Below are 24,494 nucleotides of genomic sequence, written 5' to 3'. Positions count from 1 at the left end.
TCTGTGGTCGTACGGAAAATAGGCTGTAAGATTTAATTTGTTTGCACTTAGCATATCATTTCAAAATCAAGTTTCATTCAGTAGTCTCAAGGATTCATGCATTCAACTAAAACACGTTAAGAGGTTCTGCCCAACAAGCTATTTTATTTTTTCCTGCATTTCCCCACTTAATTTCCAGCCCTGATTATTTGCAGTCATGAAGGATCTAATCGGAGATCAATATGCTTGAAAGATTATTCAGTTGCAGCAGAGGTTGAATATAATTTAATGTTATTGGAGACATTGTCACAATTGGTAGTACTGAGGATACTTTATGCATTTTCATTCACAACATTAAAGAAAACTGGCACAATAAAAGTAGAAACAGCAATTAAAAATGCAATAACTTTGGGTAATAAGAAAAAGGTAACAAGCATGGGTAAATATAATATGAGCGTCTTCGAGAGGGAAGCTTCATATCTGACACCGAAGATGCTGTACTTATTTATTAGTGTCACAAGTCGGCTTACATTAACACTGCAATGAAGTTACTGTGAAATTCCCCTTGTCACCACACTCTGGTGCCTGTTCAGGTACATTAATGGAAAATTTGGCATGGCCAATGCAGCTAACCAGCATATCTTTCGAATTGTGGGCGGAAACCGGAGCACCCGTAGGAAACCCACACAGATATCGGAAGAACGTGCAGACTCCACACATACGGTGACCCAAGTCAGGAATCGAAGCTGGGTCCCTGGCACTGTGAGGCAGCAGTGCTAACCACTGTGCCACCCTCAACTGTACTCTTGAAATCTAGGTTAGGAAAGTCAGCAAGTTATAAAATAATATTTCAAAAATAACTTTGTAAAAATGAACTCAATACAGGCAGTCAAGCTAACATTTGAAAGGAGCAGGAGGCTTATTTCCAATTTTTTCTTTGCTATCCATAGGAAGATGTTCCCCATGTGCCAGTCAAGGTAGACAAAAAAAGCATCAGGTTGCCAAAAGGCTTTTTGTTTACAAGGAGAGTTAATATTGGTGTCAAAATGCGACTTGCATTAAAAGTAGCCATTTAATCAATAGAATGATATTTGCATGTACATGCTGATTTGAGGCCAGCTAATAATAAAAAAAAGTTCCTTTAAGGATTGCTGATTGGGCCATTAAACGTCTGACTACTGCAAACAACACAGCGCAACACATATCTGAATTTCCTCAATACCTTTTTGTGCTGAAAATCAACATCATGCCATTGTTTTGACACAAGTTTTCAGAAAATTCTCAGATAGCAGATATGCATTAGCCAAATCTTGTTCGTCAATTCCCACCTTCTGAAGGCTTTATCTTTGAGTCAAATATCATAAAAGACAAAACGATAAACACCAGCACTGTGTCAGCTTCAGCATCAGGTTTTGTTTTCAGGTCTAGGTTTCCTACAGTGCTAACCTTGATTTCCACATGTGCTTCCTCTGAACACCCTCGAACCTAACTTCCATTTTACATAACATGAAAGAATTTTTTAAAAAGAGTTTCACGAAGTCAATAGAATAAGAATTAGACATGAATTTATCTAGGACCTTTATATAGGCATATCCCAAAGGTATGCAAAATTCTTTTTTTTAAAGTGCGTCATTGTTGTGCAGGAAAATATAGCATCCACATGTGATGCAATGGATTCTTTAATAATACACCAAATCATTGGAATAATCAGTTGAGACCTTGCTTTCAGATCCTGGCTGAGGTGTGGTAAATCTGACAACAAATCATTCCCTTTGTACTTAACTGGTGCCATTGAGATTTCCGAATAAAAGATTTTTAAAAATGCAAGAAAGTAAATTAGAAATTAGATGATGCTGGTGGAAGTTTCCTAATGGTGAGTTTTTGGAATTGAGCCTTATTTGGTGGTTCCAACTTTCACCTTTGTAACACCTCTCAATTCCGTCCTACCTCAGCTCGCCTGCTTTTGAAACACGCATCCATTCTCTTGTTACCTTCAGACTTGACTATTCCAGTTCTCTCCTCCAAACTTTCTGTGTTCCTCCAATTCTGGCCTCTTGTGCCTCCACTATGATAATTTATCCACCATTGGCGGCGCGTGCCTTCAGTTGGTGAAGCTCAAAGCACCGAAAATCCCTCCATAAACTTCTCTGTTGGCCTGTGTCACTTTTGATAAGACTGTTATGAAGGACCATTGGAGGTTTTACTACATTAGAGGTGCTAAATAAATGAAAAATGTTTTTATTGGCAAAGCATCTTTGAATTCTGGACAAGTGCATATTTTTTTGAGTTCTTAAATGAATGGTTAGAAAATTGTACTGCGTGCATCCAAATTTCCAACAATTCACGGCTGTTAGCTGAGCCTTATTGCCAGCTAAAAATGATCTCTATGTGTAAGAAGGCAAAGCATAATTTTTAATGAATAGGTAATAGAGCTGTAAGTTAATGGTAGGGCATTTAAACAGAAATAATTCAAGAGACAATGAGCTGAGTTTCTGAAGAGAGAATGAATGGAATTAATAATATTGATCTGTGAGAAAACTATTTAGTTTTTATTTGTTCATTGGCTGTGGGCATTGCAGGCAAGGCCAGCATTTTTATTCATCCCTAACTGCCCTTGAAAAGCTGATGTTGAACAATCTTCTTGAACCACTGCAGTCTGTATGGTACAGATACACCCATAGTGCTTTTAGGTAGAGAGTTACAGGCTTTTGACCAGTGACAATTAAGAAATGTGATATAATTCCAAGTCCTGATGATGAGTGACTTGGAGGGGACTTTCAGATGCACTGCCACTTCTCTTCCAGGAATGCCTTCTTTGAAGAAGTTCTGCTCTTTTCTCCAATGGCATTTCCATTTGTCTCTTACCTTGTTCACCTTCATGCTGAGATCCACACTCAGTGCCATGCATCACCACATACCTCCCTCTCCTGCAACACCGGCTCACTTTAACTATTCTTGTCCCCATTTCATTCCATCCTTTGTCTCATCCAGCATTTCAACAAAAAACTTTTCCTCTTCTTTTCAAGTGTTCAGGAACGCAAGCTCCAAGAATTCATGGGCCCGAATTTTATGCTGCCCTCCTCCCCCCCCTACCAGGTTTTTAGGTACTAATTTTTCTGCACTTCACACTTCCTCTGGACCTATGCTCTGCTTTTTAGTGACAAGCATTATCCCTCCTTTTGTTTTTAGTTCCATGATATCTTTGTCATTTAATCTTTCCCTCTCAACCCTGTCCTAAACCTTCCCTTTTGCTTCTACTGCCCACCATTCCTTTCAGCAGCATCAAACCCACCAGTTCTGAAGGAGTCCCATCTGACTTTAAGTCTGTTTCTCACTTCTCAGATGCTACCAGACCTGCTGAGTATGTCCAGCATGTTCTGTTTTTTTTCCCCTGGATGCTCCTGCTGCCTTTGTCTTTCATGCTGGTAGAAGTCATAGATTTGGAAGGTGCTGTTGAGAGATGTGTGATGGAGAGAGTGAATGTTTAAGATAGGTGCCAATCAAGCTGGCAGCTTTTTCCTCTCTGTTGGCAAACTTCTTGAGCGTCACTAGAGCTGCACTCATCCAGTTAAATGGAGAGTATTCCATGACGTTCCTGACTTGTGCCATGGTATTTAAGTGGGGGGGTCCAATTAAGTTTCTGGTCAATGATAATCCCCAGAATGTTGATGGTGAGGGGTTCAGCATTGGTAATGCTGCTGAACACCAAGTGGAAGTGCTTAGATTCAAGCTTATTGGAGATGGTCAATGCCCAACATTTGTGTGGCATGAATATTCCTTGCCATTCATCACCATAAATCTGACTCCAAAAGAGAAAATGCTGGAAAATCTCAGCAGGTCTGGCAGCATCTGGAAGGTGTGAAAAGAGTTGATGTTCGAGTCCAGATGACCCTTTGTCACAAAGCTCTAATAAGACACAGGGCATCAGGGGAATCCCGGATGTAGGTGGGGAGGGAATGGACCAGAGGAGTGAGGATAGAGTCAAGATAAGAGGAAATAAGTTCAGTGGGGCAGGAGCATACTGACACAGTGGCCCAACCAGGATGGTTCTTTTGGTGGATTTCGTGAAGTAGAAGTGGGCTGTCCAGGGTTGGGAGACTGAGGTTGGAAGCTGTGAGGGGAAGGCATCCAGAGGAAATGAGCTCGGTGACGGTGTTGGAGATAATGGCTTGATGTTCAGTGGTGTGGTCATGGTCCGGGGGAGGTAGAGATCAGTCCGCCAGACAACAACAGGTCTGTCGGCAGGTTTGATGATAATGACAGGGTTGGACCTGAGGGAGCGAAGATCGAGAAGTTCAGAAGGCGAGAGGTTGGAATAGGTGAGGGGGGCAGAAAAATTGAGATGGCCAATGTCCCGACGACAGTTCCCAATGAAAAGATTGAGGGCCAACAATTGTTCCGGAAGAGGTGTCCAATTGGAGGCAGAATGTTGGAGGCACATGAAAGGATCTGTGGAATGGGGGGGAGGAGTCTTGCCCAAAGAAGTAGGCACAGAGACGAAGGCGACGAAAGAAGAGCTCAGTATCATGTCGAGCCAAAAATTCATTGAGGTGGGGTCGTAAGGGTAGGGAAGCTGCGTCCTTTGCTGAGAACAGCACGTTTTGCCTCAGAGAGGGGAAGGTCGGAGGGTATGGTGAAGACACGGCAAAGGCTGGGGTCAGAAGAAATGGAGTTCCAGGGATTGGGACTGGTGGAGAGCCTGGGATGGACAGTGGTGTTGATGAATTGGTGAAGCTTGCGTTCCTTAACATCTGCAAGAAACAGGAAATGTTTTTGTTAAGATGTTGAATAATGCAGAAGATGAAATGAAACTGGGGACAGTGACAGCTTTGAGAGAGAGTAAGACGATGTTGCTGGAGAGAGATGTCGATATCTTCATGTGGCAGCACATGGCACCGAGTGTGGCTTTCAGGATGCGGTGAGAACAGCAGTTCAAAGAGTGTTGTATATCCTGGAGGTTACAAGCGGGGTGGAATTTGAGTTGAAATTCACGTGGGGTAAGTTGGAGATGAAGACAGTCACAGGGGAAGGAAATGTGGCTATGGAAGCGAGTCTTGGTAAACACCTTGTCCAACACCATGAGGGAAATGGAAAGCAGTGAAGGTGGATAGGGGGACAGACATATGGAAATCCTGTCAGAGAGAAGAGCAGTATGTCTTCAGGGTAGGCATTCCTGAAAGAGAAGTGGCAGTGAGTTAAACACTGGATGAAAGCAAATTACTGTGGATGCTGGAATCAGAAACCAAAAGAGAAAATGCTGGAAAATCTCAGCAGGTCTGGCAGCATCTGTAAGGAGAGAAAAGCGCTGACGTTTCGAGTCCAGATGACCCTTTGTCAAATCTAAATGTTTTCCAGGTCTTGCTTCAAGCAGTCATCAACAAATAAACTTCTGATGCAAATAAACTTCTGATGTTGCTCGGCACAACATCGTGGGCCGAAGGGCCTGTTCTGTGCTGTACTGTTCTATGTCATGAAGACAATGTCATTTATAAAGCAGCTGAAAATATTTGGGCCTAGGACAATGCCATGTGGACCTCTTGATTTGATATCCTGGAATTGGGATGATTGACCTCCAACAATCACAACCATATTCCATAGTGTTAGGAATGACCCCAGCTATAGGTGAGCATCTCCCTTAATTTCTATTTAATTCTATTTTACTCGGGCTCCTCGTCAAACGTTACCTTAATGTCAAGCATAGTCACTGTAAACTTACTTTTGGAATAGAGCTTTTTTATATGTTTGTTTCAAGGCTGCTAACAGATCTGAGGCTGATCTGGCTCTGGAAGGACTCTAAGTGAGTATTTCTGAGCAGGTTATTGGTGTGTAAATATTGTTTGATAGCACCGCTAAAAAGCCAAATTATCCTACTTCGTTCCAGAGAATTCTTGCAAGAATAGTAAAACTGCTTTGTGAACCTTTACAGATCCAGTGATTATGATCTTTCTCCTACAACCTGTGTGTTTTGTCTCTAATCTTAAATTAGTTTTCTTTTCTTATCTTGTCTCACAGTGCTTTAAAGTGATTTTAATTATGGGGGTATAAAATGAACATTCTCGAGTTGTTCAGCTAGTATACATCCTAATACATTCGACCTTCCATTGACTTCATGAAAAATCAGGTAAGGTGAGTAATTTGATATTGTTATTTTTCATTAATGCATGGGATGTGGGCATCGCTGGTTAAGGCAGCATTTATTGCTTATCCCAAATTGCCCTTGAGAAGGTGACTGCCTTCATGGACCACTGCAGATGTGCAGCACCCACAGTGCTGTTATGGAGCGAGTTCCAGTATTTTGACCCAGTGACACTGAAGGAATGGCGAAACATTTCCAAGTCAGGATGGTGTGTGACTTGGAGGGAAGCTTCTAAGTGGTGGCATTCCCATGTAGCTGCTGTCATTATCCTTCTGGATGGTAGAGGTTGCGGGTTTGGAAGGTCCCTGGCAGCAATCTGAAGACAGCAGGTTTCTGTCTCAACATCCCAATATTCTGTCCCTTCCTGCATTCAAGTGAATGTCCCACCTTGAGGTAAATGCAAGGAAGATAAGTTTAATCCTGTATACCCATGTGTACCTTGTGTACCATCTCCAAGATGCACTGCAGGAACTCACCAAGGGCCGCAGATGGCAATTTTTACTGCATTCGATATCGATCACATTATTTAAACGGATTCTCAATGTTGGTATCAATCTTAAACCAGATTTAAATAAGATTAAAATGGCTTACCTGGTCTTCCCGCTGATTTCCAGTGTGCAAGCATCTTCTTCTTTGTCATCCCAGGATGGACACAATGTAATTCTTGTCACAATAACTTTCTAGCAGGAGTGGGAATGAGCACCTTGCTCCCCGTAATAATACATCATCCTCACAACTTAATTTGTCTTTTCTTATTTGAAAGAGCCTTAATTCCTCAGGCTTATATCATAATGCCAACCACGGAGGACCATACGCTTAACTTGAGATAGTCTGGAGTCTTTCTGGGTCTAAAACGTGACCTGTCATGCCCACATGGGCAATGTATCAAGAAAGTTTAGGCAAGAACAATTTCCTGTGGCACTGTCAGAGGTGGTATGCTCTTGGGTAGAGGAAGGCATGGTGAAACATGGCATGTGTGAAAATCTTCATGCAGTGGTGTGCTGTAAGCTGGGTGATTTCACTCAGGTCCCGTGGGCAGCCTGAGATGATCTGGAGATGTAGAAATTCAATGCCACTGTGACGTTTAATGCCATTGGCATCATGTGGCCATGCACATAATTGGCTGCCAACTCAGGTGCAATCATGTCACATAGGGATATGACCGTCGTTCTCAAAGGTTTGCACAGACACTGAGGGGCTGATTCTCCCACCCTGCCTGCTCATTTTCTATCACAGCGGGGTGGGAGAATCTGGCAGAGGCCCATGGGCGGGATTCTCACATGCGTTCCCGCTGCGAGCGTATCTTCCAGTGCCGGATTTCCGGCGCCGTCAGATCCGTGCTGGAAACTGGCGGGAAGACCAGGTAAGCCATTTTAATCTGATTTAAATCTATTTTGAATGTAATTAGCGGGTCCAGGATGGAATTTTATGGACCTGCTAGCCTCTCCCACCCTGCCAGAGAGTTTCACTCGAGCAGGGTTTACAGTAGGTCCCCACATTCGGGGAACAATCGGGACGACCCCGCTGGAGTGAAGGGGGGGGGCAAGGGGGGGGCAATCGGGGCCCCCCAGGGGACTTGGTGGTGGAGGGGTTGTGCTCCCTGGGCATGGGCACCCTGGCAGTGCCAGCCTGTGCCCCCAGCACTGCCCAAGAGGCAAAGTGCCCATGACCAGGGGGCACCTTGGCACTGCCCACCAGGCATGGGTCAGTGCCAAACAGGCAGGGCCTACTGGAGGCAGGGCCTAGACTTTGGAGGATATGGGGGTGAGGCCAAGGGGATGATCATTGGGGATGGGGGGTCCCGCTGCTGCTCTGCATTGGGATGGGATGGGGAGCAGCCAGGAGGCCAACGATCGGGGTGGGCTGGGGGTGGTCTGCTGGGGGGGTGGTCTGCCGGGGGGGGATGTAAGCCAGGGGTGGCTGCCGGGGGGGTGGGGCAGTCAGCTGGGTGGGGGGGGGGGGGTTGCTGGACTGCAGGGGTTGTTCACTGCCTGGAGTAGGGGAATTGCTGGGAAGGGGCCTGGCATTTGGGGCACTCTGGGTCATGGGGGGGGGGGTTTGGGGCTGGGCCTAGGAATGGTCAGGGGGGCTGCAATTGGGTCATTGGGGGGGGGGCGGTTGGGGGAGCAGCACTGCAGGGACCCGTGCTGGCCAGTGATTGAGCCAGTGAATGGGAGGCTGACCGTTCAAGGCCATTGCGCATGCACAGAGGCTCGCTGGTTTCAGCCTCCCAGGTGAGAATAGGCCCACCCTGAAATCTATTGATATTCATGTTGGTGGCTTCTGCAGTGCCCAGAGTGTGGGAGATTCTAGTGTGAACTCCCACTGAAAAAAGCAACATGAATTACTTCAGTTTTCCTGCGAATTCAACACTTACAGAATTCTTTTGGGAGAATTCCAGCCTGATACTCTGCCATTTACAGATATGACATATGCACCCTATATTCAACTGGCAAGATATAGCCTCTGTCTATGCCTGTGTGCCTGGTGAAGACTTCCCTCAGCAGTCCCACGCTCCTCAGCAGGTTCACCTCCCGCCTCCACGTCATGTGGTGTGATGATACTGTGCTATTAATATATTTTATGTTTAGGAGGACTGCTTTAAGATTCAGTGCTTTTCTGCAAGGGGGCTGGTTTGTCTGGAGGGAATGCAGCTGATGTTGAGAATGCAGGATAGTAACTCATTTTAGCTAGGAATATGTTACTTTGTAGAAGGCTTTGTGCATTTTTGTTTACTTAGATTCTCCTGGGATTTTGTACTAGGTTGATAGAGGCATGTGATGTTAGATTAATGACAGGAGATCTGTAGATCTGTAGCAAAGATTCTGTGCTGGTTTTAGTTTCAGTTTTTGAGTTGAGTTCTGGCTGGGAATTGCTTGAAGTTGGAAGTTTCCTGAAAGCTGCTAAAACTCATTCACTTTCTCTGAAAGCTCCAAGACTGTTAACGCAAGAATGAGCAAGCACGCCTGAATTTGTTGACTATTTTTAAAGTGGGGTTGATCTCTGTAAGAGAGATGTTTCTTAATTGAAACTGAATAGTAATAAGTTCGAAGTTAAGAATTGTTCCTTTTCATGTTTAAAGATTTTTCAATGGTTAATAGTTAAACTGTTTCATTTTGTTAGAGTGGCACTTAAACATTGTTATGAATAAAGCTTGTTTTGATAAAAAAAGATCCCTAATTTGTCAATGGAATCACTCCTGAGGTGAAGCACTCTTTCCTCACACTTATGCCCAAAAGAGAAAAATTGTTGGGGTCTAGTCTGGCTTCACAATATACCTTTGGATTTCTGATGTGGCACCCTAACAGTGGCTCCTGCCCCTGGTCAGTTGGATTTCTCACTTGCCTTCTCCTCCTCTTCCTTGCTGAAGGAGGCATCTTCCAGAGAACGCACAATTCCAAAAGGGGACTCAACAACAATGATGCAAAGAGAAAAGATTACAGTATCAACAAATTGCAGACAGTGCAATAATGAATTACATTCAGAGGTTCACCCACATCAAAGATTTTCTAATGAAATATCTGTCAGCATCGTCTCATGCTGAAGTCAGGCATAGACAAACCTCTAGCCTTTATGTCTGCCCTTTGTAGAGACCCTGAAAAAAAATTGAGCTTCCCGTCTGGCATGATGCACATGCCGACAAAGTATTAATGCACTGGGAATGCGTTGGCCATCCAATAGACTGCAATAATAAGCTAAAATGGCCATTAGTTCACTAATGCAAAATAGTGTGTGGGTTGTCACCCTTCATATTATTATGCATCAGCATCATGACATTACATTCTGAACCCTATATCATCAGACTGGATATTACACTAGATATTATGTTGCCATGGGACTATAGCGCTCCTGCTTTTGGACTGTAAAATTCAGCCCAAAATGTGACAGAGGGATGTCTGGATATTTACCTGGGCTAAGGATTCTCTCGAAGTTGGGGCGGGGGGGTGGTGGGGGGGAGGGGTTTGGTGCCTGTAGTGGTAGAGTCTCAGAGCATAGAACAGGCCATTTAGGAATGAGATGAAGAGAAATGTCTTCACTGTAGAGGATAGTAAATCCTTGACATTTTCTACCCCATAAAGCTGTGAATGCACCATCGTGGAGTATATTGAAGTAAGGGATAGATATATATTTTAGACACCAGAAAATCAGTGGACATGGGGATAATGTAGAAAGGTGAAGTTGAGGAGAAAAAAAGTCAACCATGATCTTACCAAATGGCAGGATAGACTTGATGGGACAAATGCCTGCACCTGATTCGATTTCTTATGATCTTATGCCTTTCAGTTGGTGGATAGGATTAAAATCCTTCCATTGAGAGACTTAGTCGTGACTTATGTTTCAGACGAGTGGCATTTGAAAGATAAGCAAAATCTTGGTACATTATCTCCGAGAGCTTCTTTGCTATCCAGAAAATAATTGAAGATTTTTTTTGTTATCCATCGAATGTCATTTACACCTACCAAACACAAATTGCTCCGTTCTTTATTACAAATGCTTTGGCTAGTCTCCTCGTTTTCTCATCCTTGACATTTTCACAAAGTTATTTTTTTTATTGATTTCTCCTTCTTGCATGAAATATTTGCCATTACTAATTACATTTCACAAAGTAACATTTCTTTTGTCCAAGCTAGTGAAATAGACTGGACAGTTAAATATAAAGTAAATTTCCAATCCCTATCCCACACACACACATTAACACACAAAAAATGATGACAACTATTTCTGCTGTTTATAATGATATCAGGTTCCACTGAACGCCCTAAACAACAGAAACAATTTATTCCGTGTTGCATTGAAAACCAACAAATTGAAAAGTCTACAGCAAATTCCAATTACACTGTAATCGATCATGAATATTTAATAAATAACTCACTGATGTACATCCAGATGAAAAAGTAAATTTAAACTTGCTTGGCCCTATTAGATATATTACATATCTGATGCTATCAAATAGCATTTGTAACACAGAGGTAGACTGTCCGGCCCAAGTGGTCTATGCCAATAGTCAAAATAATTGAGTCAATTAGCCCTTTTCAACCTTATTCTCAAGTTCCAAATGCCAATTAACTCTCTCCCAAGTCATTTGCTACCTTTATTTCAGCTTGCCTAATTTTATTTTAACCCTATTTTTAGAGTCTCTCTGATGCAACATTGATCCTTGTGTAACTCGGCTAGTTAAAATGCTTCAGGAAAGTGTAACTCTTAAGATGACACATGCAAGTTTCCTGGAAGCTGATGTGAACTCGGTGTTCAGAATCCAGTGCAGCTTGAAAATCTGGAGTCATGTTCTACCACTGGTGGAATATCGTGCTTTTCGCTTGATTCTTGACTGAAGTTCCTTTTGAGACTTTGATGTAGGCATGGGAGAGTCACACTACATGTAAAATCCAAACCCTTCCCTCTTCCCTTTTTCCCTCCCCCTCTCCCTCCTTCCCCCATCCTTTTCCCCCTCCCCTCCTTCCCCCTATCCTTTTCCCCCTCTACATATCTATCCTTCACCTCCTTGTTTAGAGACAACAGAATGGTTGTGTTAATGTAAAGATATTTTATTGGTTGTTGTTAGAGAAATATATATTTTAGAAGAAACTTGAAAAAATGAGGCAATTGAACATGTCAGTACAGCTGCTAAAGTAAAATGTTTAGTTAAATGGTTTCAAAGTTTTGTATTTATTACATTATTTTTGTTAAATAAATATTTTCCATTAAACTACAACATTCTACTAATGCTTTATTAAAACAAAACAAGCATTTAAATATGAACTTATACAAATGCTTTATTGAAACATACAGAACAGTTAAATATGGGAATTATAAATGAAGTAAGCAAGGCAGAAGAATACTAATGATAAACACATCTAGATTTTCCATGGCCCAAAACATGAACTCTCCTTTGATCGATCGCATGCAGGAATCCAAATCATGGCTCAAGGAGTTCTGAACATATTCTAAATTAAAACACACAAACACTTAAAAGCATGACTTACATATTGAAAGGTTATATAATAATACAATGCAGATTTAAGGTGACACAGTGGCATGGTGGTTAGCACTGCTACCTCACAGACCCAGGGACCTGGGTTCAATTCTGGCTTTGGGTGACTATTTGTGTGGAGTTAGCATGTTCCCCCTGTGTCTGCGTGGATTTCCTCCCGGTGCTCTGGTTTCCTTCCACTGTCCAAAGATGTGTGGGTTCGGTTGATTGGCCATGCTAAATTGCCACTTCGTGTCAGAGGAAATTAGCAATGTAAATACATGGGGTTATGGGGATAGGGCCTGGGTGGAATTGTCAGTGCGGGTTCAATGGACCGAAAGGCCTCCTTCTGCACTGTAGGGATTCTATGTTTCTAAATAGTACTTTCACAAATTTAAAACAAATAAAACATATGTTTATTTATACATATTAAATAATACTCATGTTCAATAATTAAAATAAAATTAAAAATTACAATTTGACTGAGCCAATAACAGTAGTATTAACTACTTAAAATAAGCAAAAAAACAAAATACAAATGCAAACTCTTATAAGATCAGAGGAATCCTTCAGTTTTCAATGCAAAACTGCCTTTTGGAACCTGGGCCTCAATGGCATTCCCAGTCTTGTTGTGTCATAAAGGGGTGTGGTTAGGATACGCTGGCGTCACACTGGGGCCTAGTGAGATGGCTGTGCTGAGGGTCGGAGGCTGCTGCACCCATCAGGAGTTTTGGCAAAGCTTCTCAGGAAACATAAATATGTAAAAGGGGGGTAGGATCAGTAAGTTTACCAATGACACAAAGATTGGCCGGGTGGTTAACAATGAGGTTGAGTGTCTTGGGTTACAGGAAGTTATAGGCACAATGGTCAAATGGGCGGATAAGTGGCAGATGGAATTTAACCCTGAAAAGTGTGAGGTGATGCACTTTGGAAGGAGTAATTTGACAAGAATTAATATTATAAAAGGTCTGACACTGGGAAGTTCCGAAGAACAAAGGGACCTTGGCGTGTTTGTCCATAGATCTCTGAGGGTGGAAAGGCAGGTAAATAGGGTGGTGAAAAAGGCATATGGCACACTCGCCTTTATCAATCGGGGTATAGATTACAAAAGCAGAGAGGTCATGATGGAGTTATATAGAACTTTGGTGAGGCCACAGTTGGGGTACTGTGTGCAGTTCTAGTCGCACATTATAGAAAGGACGTGAATGCACTGGAGGGGCTGCAGAGGAGATTCACCAGGATGCTGCCTGGAATGGAACATTTAAGTTTTGAAGAGAGGTTGGATAGGCTTGGGTTGTTTTCGTTGGAGCAGAGAAGACTGATGGGCGACTCGATTGAGGTGTTCAAGATTATGAGGGGCATGGACAGAGTGGATAGGGAGCAGCTTTTCCCCTTAGTTGAAGGGTCAGTTACGAGAGGGCACAAGTTAACAGTGAGGGGTGGGAGGTTTAGGGGGAATTTGAGGGAAAACATTTTTACTCAGAGGGGGGGAGGTGATGGTCTGGAATGCACTGCCTGGGAGGGTGGTGGAGGCAGGATGCCTCACAGCCTTTAAAAAGTGCCTGGATGAGTACCTGGCACACCATAATATTCAAGGTTATGGGCCAAGTGCTGGCAAGTGGCTTTAGGTGGGCAGGTCTGGGCATTTCTTGCGTCGGTGTAGATTTGATAGGCCGAAGGGCCTCTTCTGCAATGTAAGATTCTGTGGGTGTGATTCTGTGAAAAGTTTCTTCTATTTTTGGCGGACCATACATTTCAGACCATCCAATTTAAACCTGTCCAGGATAACCGAATCCGAGACTCAATCAACTGTTTTTGTGCATGGGTCCCCTTCCAGACTTACAAGCAATGAGATTACATCACCGACAGACAGTTTCTCAAGCTTTTTGGCCCTTATGGACAAAACTACGGTCAGGCAGATTTAGTCTCCAATTGCTTCATTATGGGAAGGCCGACAAACATACGACTTAAAAACAGGTGTTGGCCACTCGGCCCCTCAAGCCTGCTCTGCCTTCAATAGGATCATGGCTGATCTGATTGTAACTTCAATCCCATATCCCCATTTACCCCTAAAACCTTTCACCCCCTTGCTTATTAAGAATCTATCTACCCCTGCCTTGAAAATATTCAAAGACTCAGGGCGGAATTTTCCCATTCCACTCACTATGGGAACCGTAGCAGGCAAGGGGGCAAACCATGCAAAGATCCGTTGATCTCGGGTGGGATTTTCTGGTCTTGTGGCGAGTGTGGCCAGAAAACCCCGCCTTCTGTTTCCACTGTCTTTTGTTAAAGAGAGTTCCAAAGGCTCACAACTCGTTGAGAGAAAAGAATTCTCCTCATCTCTGACCTAAATGAGTGACCCCTTACTTTTAAGCAGTTACCCTAGTTCTCGATTCTCTAGCAAGAGAAAATGTCTGTTCCACATCCACCCTGGCAAGATCCCTCAGGATCTTACATGTTCAATCAAGTCACCTCTTACTGTTCTGAATTCCAGTGGACACAAGCTTAGCTTGTCCATACATTCCTTTTTAGACAACCCACCCATTCCAGGTGTTAGTCCAGTAAACCTTTTCTGAAATGAGATCAATACTGTACAGCAGGCTTTTTCAAAATGGAGGTTGCGGCCCACAGGTGGGTCCTGGGATGTTGAAGTGGGTCGGAGGGTAGATTCTCACTGCCCTACAAACGTATCCTGTTTTTTTTTAAATGGGATATTCTGTGATCTTGTTTTAAAAAAGTGGAATGTTTTGTGGTCCTGTTAAAAAAAAAACCAGATGTTCTGTGATCCTGTTTAAAAAAAAGCAGGATTTTCTGTGATCTGTTAAAAAAGATGCGGAATGTTCTGTTTATCGTACACATTTTGTAGAAGGTTGTACGAAATTAATGAGGACCTCTCAGACATAGCCAGCATGAGGACTTTTGATGTGAAGGAAAAGCTTAGTATTGCCTGATACAATTCAAGTTACATGCACTTTAAGAGAGGAAAAGTTAAGAATTAGGAGAGAGGTGTATTTTTAAATGTATAGCAAATCCCGTTTAGATTGCGACTGTAACAGCAGCACAGCAGCTTACCTGGTCAGTGGGTTCCGCCTGTGTCTCAAATTTCCCGCTGTGAGGGAAGGCTATAACTTCAGGGTTTGACAAGTATCGTCATTAGCTTATAATCCAACTCATCATTTTTCCTGTGTGCATAAAAGTATTTTGCTGTTGAATCAATTTGAAAATGAGATGACGTCTGAAAAACAGGAAAACCATTGAGACGTTTTATTTTAAATACGACGTGTGAAAGGGTATTCGACACATTAACCACAGACTTGCTTGGATGCAGCAAAATGTAATTATTGATGTGACATTTCCCACCTACCAGGGAGGTTATTGATGGGATGGTAACAGATAGAGATAATTGGCGATTGCCCTGTTAAGTTTGACCTAAAAACAGCACTTTGATCTGGTGAGCTCTTCATTCCAAATGTGCTTCTTAAACGAGAAATCTGCCACAAAATAAATAGTAGTCAATTTTCTGTGAATGGCTGATACACAGTAAATGAGTGCATTGTCAGATTTTAGACATTCATTTTGAATGTATATGTTGATGAGATGAGTTTACAAAATACTGACGCCAATTTGCTTTGTGTCGGAATATGGCCCGAATAAATTGGACTATGAATCTGAAATGGACCCCCTGACATTTAATACACATTAGTGCAAAGTGGAAAGATTGCATTTCATTACATGATGTGGATTGCGAGGGATGGCCATTTGGTAAAAGGGGATCGTTGGAAATAAAGTTTGAAAAACACTGCTGTACGCAACACTTCAGATGTTGGATACTCCGACATTGCCTGCAGCTGGAATTTTCCAGTCCCGCTGCAGTGAACGGAGATTTGGCTGAGTGCAAAATTCTCTGTGCAGCGGCGGCAGGGCATGAACAGCAGGAGAATTCCGGCTGCCGTCTCACCAAAACCCTATACAGCTGAAACATAACCTCACTGTGTTTGTATTCAATTCCCCTCACAATAAATGATAACATTGTTGTAACTGCCTACTAACCTTTTGACATTTCATGCACTAGGATACCCAAATCCTTCTACTTCTCAGAGCTCTGCAATCTCTCATCATTTAGATAGCATGCTTCTTTTTTATTCTTCCTGCCAAAATGGACAATGACACGTTTTCCACTTCATTTGCCATTTTTTTGTGCTCTTATTTAACCTATCTATATCCCTTTGTAGTGCTGTCCTCTTCAGAACTTACTTTCCTACCTATCTATGTGTTATCAACAAATTTACCAACGATCCCATCAGTCCCTTCATCTGAGTCACTTAAAAGCATCTGAATGTTCCCTTCCTAATAACTCCACCCAGGACCCCAGTTGTACTGAATATTTTAGAAAATGAAAACCAGCTGTCTTAATGCTCCTACCATCAGCTCAATAGAATTTCGGGTAAGTGAGTCGATTAACCCTTTAACCCTTATTCTAAAGTTCCAAAGTGGTTCGAGGCGATAACACTTGTTGGTGACAGTCGTTAGAATTCATTTTGTACAAGAATTGATACATGCCTGTGTCTGAGCACGACATCATTACCTGGGTAGAAGAGCAATCTCCATATAACTACTCCTTTATTGTGTCCCAGGTACAGACAAATCAGTCAGCAACATATGCAACACCTCTACAATTTTGGTGCTCCAGGAATCTTCTCGTATATTTTCTTTACACAATAAAGTCTATGGAGATCAATTTAACATATTTGTGACCTTGTTCATTCTTGAATAGCCCAATTACAGAAGATGTTATTTAAACATTTGCCTGCAGAAGCTGCATCAAGCTCTCAAGATCTTTCGTTTCCCGACACTCAGACCCCTTTTGGCTATTAAACATTCCAATGCCAAGCTTGACTGAAACAAGGGAACCATGTTGGCCTTGGTACTGGACTATTTTGTTTGTGCTCTATCCTCTGAGACTCTGGCGGGAATTTTACCATTTTGAGTCTAAGTGCCGGATCTGGGCATCAAATAGATCCCGCGCCTGGAATTCTCTTTGCAGCGCGCCCATATGCGTTTTGCCGGCCCCAGCCCGATCTGCGCTGTGTGTGGGGCTTAGCGCTGGTGGACCGATCGGAGCTCTGAACTGCGCATGCGCAGTTCGAAAAAAATCTGACAGCGCACCGAGGCGTGGAAAAAAAAGCAGAGAGCGGCTCTCTGATGATCATCCCCTGGTCAGGGTTGGGGGGGGGGAGGGGGGGGGGGGGCGGCGGCGGGGTGGTTGGGAGGGGAGGGGGAGTGACGTCTCATCCCCTGGGGGAGGGGGTGTGACCGATCGTCCCCTGCGGGGGGGGGGGGGGGGAGGAGTGGGGGGGTGACGCATCATCCCCTGGCCCGGGGGTGGGGGGGGGGGGGGGGGGCGGGGGGGTGTAGAGGGGGGGTGACGTCTCATCCTCTGGTCGGGGGGGTTCCGCTGCCTGTCTGCAGCCGGTCCCTCCTGGCACCATCACTGGTACACTACCAGCCACAGATTGCTCTTCCCTGCAGGTGCAAGAGAGCAGGAGAGATGGCTGTGGCTGGTAGTGTACCAGTGATGGTGCCAGGAGGGATCGGCCGCAGACAGGCAGCTGAACCCCTCCGACCAGAGGATGAGACGTCACGACACACCCCCCCCCCCTCCTCCTCCCCAGGGGATGATCGGTCACACCCCCTCCCCTCCCCCCCCCCCCCCCCCCCCCCAGAGGATGAAACATCACACCCCCTTTCCTCCCCCCCTCCAGGGGACGAGACGTCACACCCCCTCCCCCCCCAGGGGATAAGACGTCACACCCCCTCTCCTCCTCCCACCCCCCTCCCGCCCCGACCAGAGGATGACCTGGGTCAGAGAGCCGTTGCAGTCTCTGACCCCGCTCTTCGGAGGCTGCAGCGGCGACTTCAGACTTTTATTTTGCAGGTGGGTAACGGCATGGACGCGGATCGGGCCAGAAGACGGTAAAGTGGGATTTGGCGGTAGAGTTGGGCGTGCGGTTCATTAAGTCGATTTAAATGCATGCAAATGCATTTAAATTGTCGGGCCGCCCGATTCGGGCGCGAGCGAATCGGGTGTCGGTAAAGCCGCGATCTGCTCAGATTTGGGTGCAGATCGCGGTATAGGCCCGCGTCCAACTTTACCGCGATTTCGCGCCCAAAAACGGGTGCGAAGTTTTGGTAAAATCAGGCCCTCTGTGTAGATGTTTATAGTTTCATTCTCATGCAGCAGACTTGGTTTCTGCTGAAGTTGATTTTTTTACCATTTGGCCAACAAAGGCCCAAACCATGATTCTGCCAGGGACCCAGGTTCATTCCCAGCTTCGGTGACTGTCTGTGTGGAGTTTGCACATTCTCCCCGTGTCTGCGTGGGTTTCCTCCAGTTTCTTCCCACAGTCCAAAGATGTGTGGGTTAGGTGGATTGGCCATGTTAAATTGCCCCATAGTCTCAGGGGGACAAGCTGGGGTAAATACATGGGGTTATGGGGATAGGGACTGGGTGGGATTGTGGCCGGCAGAGTTGATGGGCCGAATGGCCTTCTTCTGCACTGTAAGATTCTATGTACCACAAGCAGAAATAAAATAGTTCAGTATAGGATTAAGTATAACAATGAAATAAAGGAAAATACATCCAGTTGTATTATTTAATTAAGCTTTCATAAAGTAGCAAGAAAACCCACTGCAGGGTTTTTTCTTCTGGGGAACAAAATCCCAGGATTCTTGTATGATGGTATGATCAACGCAAGCTTTCCCTCTCAGCCAACTTCATCTAACTGTATCAGCATAACTGTCTATTTCTTTCCCCCTTATTCACCTTCCCTTCAAATGTATCTACGCTAGTCACTTCAATTACGTCATGTCGTACCTGGTTTCACATTCTAACCATTCTCAGGGTAAAGAATTTTCTCCTGAATTAGGGGCTCATAGCATAGGCTAGTAGCTGGAAATAATTGGGTTTCTGACACCGATTGCAAATCTAGCCCATTGTATTTGACCAAGTCCAGATATGTTCAATGTCTACAAGCAATAAACATAGAGGAAAAATAAATATCAGAAAATAAATGCAATTACCCTATTTTTCCTTGGTTAGAACCTTTCAATTCTGACTTTACAAAGTGTTAAGGAAAGCTGAACATCTTTATAGACTGCAGCTCCTGCACACGGTCACAGATGATTCATTATGGCTTGTCAAGTGCTATTATAGCCAAGATATCCAGAAATGAGAGCAGTCCTAGAAAACACCAGATGCCAACTTGTTTATCATGCTGGTTTATTGTCCTACTTTGTACCTCAAGACTATCTTGCCTATATCATTTCATAATGTGTCCAAAATAATAAGTCAACTGACATGAATCTCACATGCTACAACCCACTACCTGCATCTGGACAGCAGCTAAACAGCACAGCCAGTTAAATTGTACCCTGACAGATTAAACCCGAAAGATCCCTTGGATAGAGCAACCTTTAACCAATGTTTTTAACCATCATTGTTTCTACAATAAAAATTTACAAATTAAAAATAAAACAAAATACCTCTGTTAAATTGGATTAAACCAAATCCTAATCTTACATATAACATATATAAAATTGGTTATCTTACATACATCAGTCTTTCCGAGAGAAAAGAGCCCCATCCTGTTCAGTCTTTCCTAATTTTACATTTGACTTCTAAAAAAATATCTCTTCGGACAGATTTATATCTTATGAAGTAATTGTACATTTCCAGTATACAATGTTTGCAGGTAAAGTACAAGATTATTGAAAATTATTTCAAACAGACTTACTGGAACACAAAATATTTTACCATTCGTAGCTATTGAGGCAAAAGCTACATAACTTAAAAGGAAATGGAATAATCACTTGAAAAGATATAATTATCAGGATATGGGGGGAAAGGCAGTGAATTGAGTTTATGGTAACAAGATTCAGTTGAAAAGCTCTCAAATATAAATGATGTAGCAGACTTTATTCCTTCATTTTAATTTTACCTAAGTACTATGCCTAAATTTAGTGCACAGGCTGTATTATAGTCTGGATCCAGTGAAGAACAGTGGCAAAGAATTAGAAGCAAGACAAGATAAATTCCACAGCATGGAGTAATCATTTTATTGATGTGCTTTTGGAAAGATATGAGAGAGAGCAAATTTTCATCCAGAGCAGTGGTGGAGTGGACAGAGCTACCACATTGCCTACCTGATGATGCCAGCATGAGGCAAAAAACACTTTTCAGATTCCAACTTCCCTTTCCACCCACCTGTCCAAAATCTGTCCAGAGATACTGTTAGGGCCACAGCCCATTGTACCAACTTACCAAGGCAAAATATTTTGTGCAGGGAACATTATGAGGATCAACCAAAAGAGAAAATGCCGGAAAATCTCAGCAGGCCTGGCAGCATCTGTAAGGAGAGAAAAGAGCTGACGTTTCGAGTCCAGGTGACCCGTTGTCAAAGCTAAAAGGCATAGAAAGTGAGAGATATTTATACTTAAGGGTGAGGGAATGAAAGTTAAGTCATAGCCACAAGAACAAGGGGAAAGGCTGCTAATGGCAGTTTGCTTTTATATTTTAACATTATGAGGATAGCCTGCAGGTTGACTACATTAAAAAGGGAACGTGTCCCATATTCTCTTGGACATTAAAGCACTGCGATGGAATTCTCCGAGCCCGGTGCACCGTATTTCTGGAGAAGCCAGGCTCAGAAGACCCAGCAAGGAGCATGGCGCAGGATTGAGATGTGGAAATGTTTAAGCATATGGGCAATCGGACGATCATTGCCACTCTGCAGAAGATCAGGGCCAACATGTTTTTGTTTATTTTCCCTATCTTCAAAAACACCGCACCCTGCATTATTCAGACAGACCAAGAAAATGTACTTCTGCTTCTAGTTTTGAAAGGTTGGGGGTTTTAGTTCAGTCGTGCAGCATGGTCGGTGCAGGCTTGGAGGTCCAAAGGGCCTGTTCCTATGCTGTAATTTTCTTTGTTCTCTTACTTCTATTCTTACACCAACAAGTTTGAGAAATCTTCATGTCTCTGACTTTGTCTTTCTTCTTCCAGCCACATCTGTCTGTCATCATTTCATCAACTGCTCCAACTAAAATTGGGAGCTATCATGTGAAAAATCTAGGGGATGAACTCGTGTACAAGTACATGTTGCAAAATGCTAGTACTGCATCACAAATCTGTCAAAACAAACATAAATGCAATCATTTCAAATCGAATATAATTGGAATAAATGACTTGGTCTTTTTTTTAATCTCCTTACAAATTCTACAACAAAACTGCAATATAGTCGAGGCAGAGCACATTAGGGATGATTAATGGTTTGAGTGTTTGAATCCCTAAATACAGGTTATAGTTCTGAGTATGAACAAAATCTAATTATCTCAAAAAATCTTATAATTTTAATTGGGTTTTCTTTGACAGCTTTCAGAGATAATTTAAAGATACAATCCATCAAACTTACACAAATTCATCTTTTACTTCCCAGTACTTCCCTCAGTCTCAATTATGATAGGCTTCTGTAGTTTGGAGGACCCTATCTGAGTGTAGGGGAAATTAGAAACGTTCCCTGTCATATCCTGTAAGATTTATCTCCAACACGACTACACTACAAAAGTACTTCATTGTTTGTAAAGTGCCTTGTGATATCCTGAAATTGTCAAGAATGCAATTAAAATACCAGTCTCTCTTTATTTTACATCACAGTATTTGTCAGATCAATAAATAAAAGCAGTTGTTTTAGGTAAAAAAAATATACTCAGGGAGGAATTGGTTTTGATTTATTATTAACCAGAAAATATGCAAAGCAATTACTCCACTCATTTCATTGTATTGGTGAAAGACAAGTGTGACCTTTATGTTTGTTTTTCATTTAGTTAAGGTGCGTCTAACTACCAGCGCTACGCAAACTGTTCATTGACAATTCGCGAATCGTGAGCAGAATTTTGGGGCTCCCAGTTGAGATTTTAAAATATTTACTCTCTTAAAAGGGGTGATCTTTGACTGCAAGAAACTTGAATTCTCTTTACAACAGTCAAAATGGCATTTACAGTTGGTCCCGCCAAAGCCCTCAGATTCTCTGATGGCTCATTAGAGGTCCTGGGGTAAGAGATAATTGGAGGAGGGAGGTGATCTTTCATTTGTGGGGAGCCCAGGTTCTCCAGAGAAGTGATCTAGCAAGTGGTGATAGAGGAGGTCAATGTCAAGAACAATGGCATGATGACCCAAGTCTAATAAGCTGGCTACAGTTGGTAAAATAAGACTCTTAACTCTCAGCTCTGCATCACCTGTCTTCCCTCCCCTTCACTATCTGCCATTAACAACAATTCACTTCACTCCATCTCCTGTGGCTGCTGCACATTGTGCTGATGCCAATGTTCTCACACCTTAAACACATTTTATACAACTTCCACATTCTTGACACATATGCTCAAAACATCGCAATAACACACCCCTTTATTGTAAAATAATCTGCTGCCCCAATATCCATGAGCAGACATGCAAAAAGAAAATCGGGCTAGATTTTCCGTCCGCGTCGCCCCAAAAATGGAAAATCCCACCCAAGGTCAACGGACCTGTGCATGGTCTGTCCCCTGCCTGCTACGATTCCCGTGGCGGGTGGGATGGGAAAATGCCCCTCGATTTGTTAATATTCAGTCCACTCTGGAGGTTTTAAATAGTGGTCAGGCTTATCAATATTTCTTACCCTCTTTTCCTCTTCTCTCTGCAATCACACCTAGTTTCCTGCTCCAAATGCTGGATGTACTCCTCTCAAGGTTACACAAGGTGTTGGTCTCAGTTGTGGGGAAGGGGAAAATAACAAATCTGGTAGGCTTTATTGTAGGGCATCTCCAGAATGGTCCAGATAGTGGAACCTCTGATTTCTGAATTTGTTCTAGGAGGGTGCTGTGGAGACATGAAGAGTTTGTGGGATGAATGGAAATGGGAACTGAATGGGATGATTAGATATGAGCACGCCTTCAACTCTGATCCTTTTTGTCCCATTGTTGACCATGGCTTCAGTCAGGATATCTTCAGTAATGTACGGAGCCGTAGCTGTCTGTTGTGAATTCATAGAATTCCTACAGTGCAGAAGGAGGCCATTCAGCCCATCAAGCCTGCATCGACAACAATCCCACCTGGACCCCATCCCCGCAAACCCATGTATTTACCCGTTAATCCCCTTGACACTAAGGGGCAATTTATCATGGCCAATCCACCTAACACGCACGTCTTTGGACTGTGCGAGGAAATTGGAGCCCCCAGAGGAAACCCACGCAGACATGGAGAGAACGTGCAGACTCTACACAGTCACCCAAGGCCAGAATTGAACCTGGGTCCCTGGCGCTGCGAATTCACATTGTTCATTGTTGGAAAAAGGACATGTGAGCCCTTGTGAGCCCTTGTGATGTCATCGGCCATTTGCATGGGCAAATGAGCAGTCTGTCCTAACAGCCTGCAGAGTAAACAATATAGGGAGCACTCTGAGTAGCAAGAACCCTGCAGCAATATGTTTAGAGCTGGGGGTGTTGCAAAACCTTAAGCGGCCCAAGACAAGAGAAATTGTCAAGAGGAAACAACATGATAACAGTGCGAAATGCTATGTTTTTCATAAAGGTCAAGGAGTATTGGCAAGGAAATTTACCATCAGTGGATATCTGCCATTGTCTTAGCACTGAGAGGACTGATCTCCTTCACTGTACAAACTCAAGACGATGTAGAGTGGAGAAGACATGTAGAGCAGCTTTTGGCAACCAGAACCAGTTTACCAGAGACAGAATCAATCAAGAGTTCAGAAGAAGCTGTGCTAAGTGAAGACTTGGACGTACCTGAGAACCTGACAATACCCAAAACAATTGGGGAAAGCAGTGCCTCAGTTGAGAATATTTCAACACCGAGTCAATCTCCGAACACTGTGTTGACTTCGGTGAAGACAACGATGGATGATGTCCAAACTAAACCAAAAACACCAGAGGTTGCAGTCGATACGAAAAAGCAAATGCCTGAGGTTTGCTAGCGGCCACCCAGAAATCAGCGTCCTTTGAAATGTCTAACCCATTGACTCGTATTTATTAATTGTTCATATTGTATTTATTAATTGTTCATAAGGGCAGCACTGTAGCACAGTGGTTAGCACTGCTGCTTCACAGCTCCAGGGACCTGGGTTCAATTCCCGGCATTATTCCTAGTTGGAACAAGGAAACTTCAAGGGACCGATCATGTGACGTCCTGAAGGCATCATCGGCCGTTTGCGCAGGCAAATGGGCAGTCTATGCCGAAAGGCTGGAGAGTAAACACCTTTCTAGTGAAGCTTTTGTTTGTTTGTACCTTCCTGGCCTGCAAGCCAATCCTTGAAAGATACCACACTGTTCCCTCCTGCTTAGGAGCTACTGCCACCAGTT

This window comes from Mustelus asterias, chromosome 16, assembly GCF_964213995.1.
Source record: "Mustelus asterias chromosome 16, sMusAst1.hap1.1, whole genome shotgun sequence".
In the NCBI taxonomy this organism is placed as follows: domain Eukaryota; kingdom Metazoa; phylum Chordata; class Chondrichthyes; order Carcharhiniformes; family Triakidae; genus Mustelus; species Mustelus asterias.
Note: the sequence above shows the minus strand (reverse complement) of the source record.